Here is a 2,207-nt window from a genome sequence, read left to right as displayed (position 1 = left end):
AGGTGAAACGTTTAGCCCTTCTTGCATCTTCCCCAAACATTCCAAAGTGTTAGTGAGAGATTCAGACCTTGAGGGTTTCATAGACTTGGAATGACAGTTAACACTGCACACCCCTGAACAAACATATGGAAATTCAAATTAGAATTGTGTTTCCCGCCTCCTTTCTAGGCCACGGCCATGAAGACACAAGTTACCGCTCAACGGTCTGTTTACTTCTCTGCATCCGTTTGCTCATCTGTAAGATGAGAGCAGGGACAGAACCCATTTCCCTGGGGTTGTCATGAGGCTTAAGTGGGTCGACAGGTGTGACGCCCTCAGACCACTGTCTGGCCTTGTATGGGTTTACTCTCATCACCCCTGAACTTCCCAGCTCTGTGAGCCAAACTTCCTCTATTTGCTGAAGGAAATTTGAGTTGGGTTCTTTTCCTCTCTCCATAAAAGACCTGGCTATGAAGATCATAAAAGGCATAAAAGACACAGCCCTGTGCTGTAGGTTTTATTTTCCTCCATTTTATGGGGAGTTAGTGAAGCCAAGTAATATTCTCTGGCAGTCCAGAATATTCGGTTTTGGCCTTCAGGGCCATTTAAATCAAGAGAAATTGGAAAATGTTTGTTTTATGGTCATCATAAATATTTTGCCCCTTAAATTTTCTGAAACCTCCCCCTGCAAACAGTATAATTCTCCAAATATCTGGTTTACTTACTTCTTTCTTAAATAATGTGTAACTATGAAATATCTTAAGCTTATAGAAAAGTACTAAAAATAACAGACATCTTGGGTTTATTTCTAGAATGCTTACAGCTTATTGTTCACGATAGGTCTTTAACCCACCAGGAATTTTTTTTTTTTTTCTGTGTAGTTTTTCTGCCGGTAAGGAGTTAAGATCTAATTGCATCCTTTTTCATATAAATAATCCATGTATTAAGGATCCATCTTTTCTCCCAATGATTTGTAATACTACCTTTGTCCTTTAAGTTCCCTAATACTTGTGTGCCTGTTTCTAGATTGTTTTGTCTCATGACGCCCCCTTACATTACTGTCCATTTTATTTCTTTAAAGAGTCTTTTGATGTGAGGTCTTTATTGAATTTATTGAATTTGCTACAATACTGCTTCTGCTCTGGCTTTTTAGCCCTGAGGCATGTGGGATCTTGGTTCCCCCACCAGGGATCGAACCTGCACCCCTTGCCTTGGAAGCTGACGTCTTAACCACTGGACCGCCAGGGAAGTCTCGTGTCCACTTCAATTATTATGCTTAGAGAGCATCTCCGTTTCTCTTGTATCTCCATCCTCCTCTTTCGGCTTCTGCTTTCACTTTTACCACTGATGCTGCTGCTTAAAAAAAAAAAAAATTACTGTTCTTGCCTCTTCACTTTCTCACATGAATTTTAGGAAAAGCATATTGAATTTCACAAATAATTTTAAGAGAGTTTTATTGTTGAGTTAGATTTTTATTGGAATTATATTGAATTTATAAATTGTCTGGGAAGAATTAAAGCTCCTGCAACATTATCTTTTCACCCAGAGATGTACTGTGTTCTGACATTTATTTATACCTTCCTTTACGTCTTATAGTAAAGTTTTTCATGTTCTCCATGACAATGTCATATGTTTTGGAGTTGTATTCCTGATAGCCTTACAGTTTGGGGTAATACGTAAATGCCGTCTTTCTTAAATTCACGTTGTCAATCAGTTGGTAGTGCTGTTGAAGAGCACTGTTGATTTCTGTATATTGATCAGTATCTGACAACTTTTCCAAATGCTTTTATGAGTTCCCAGAGTTTACCTGTAGAGTTTCTGGAATTTCCATAGAGACATTTGTTATCAGCAAAACCCCAAAATAACAGTTTCTTTCTTCCTTTTCTGGAGAAGGAAATGGCAACCCACTCCGGTACTCTTGCCTGGAGAATTCCATGGATGGAGGAGCCTGGTGGGCTGCAGTCCATGGGGTTGCAAAGAGTCAGACACGACTAAGCAACTTCACCTCACTTCTTCCTTTTCAGCCTTTATGTGTTGTATCCCAGTGTCCAGCCTCACTGCGTGGTAATGACCTTCAGTTAACATTCGGCAGACAGAGTGATAGCCGACGACTGTATCCTGCCACCAAGACACATTTGTTATTGTTATTGTGGTGGAGATAGACCACACTTAACCCCAAATTTTCCATTTACTTATCTCTTGCTCTTGCACACCACCCCTAACTATTG

Source organism: Capra hircus, chromosome 23, assembly GCF_001704415.2.
Source record: "Capra hircus breed San Clemente chromosome 23, ASM170441v1, whole genome shotgun sequence".
Taxonomy (NCBI): domain Eukaryota; kingdom Metazoa; phylum Chordata; class Mammalia; order Artiodactyla; family Bovidae; genus Capra; species Capra hircus.
This window is presented reverse-complemented; position numbering follows the sequence as displayed.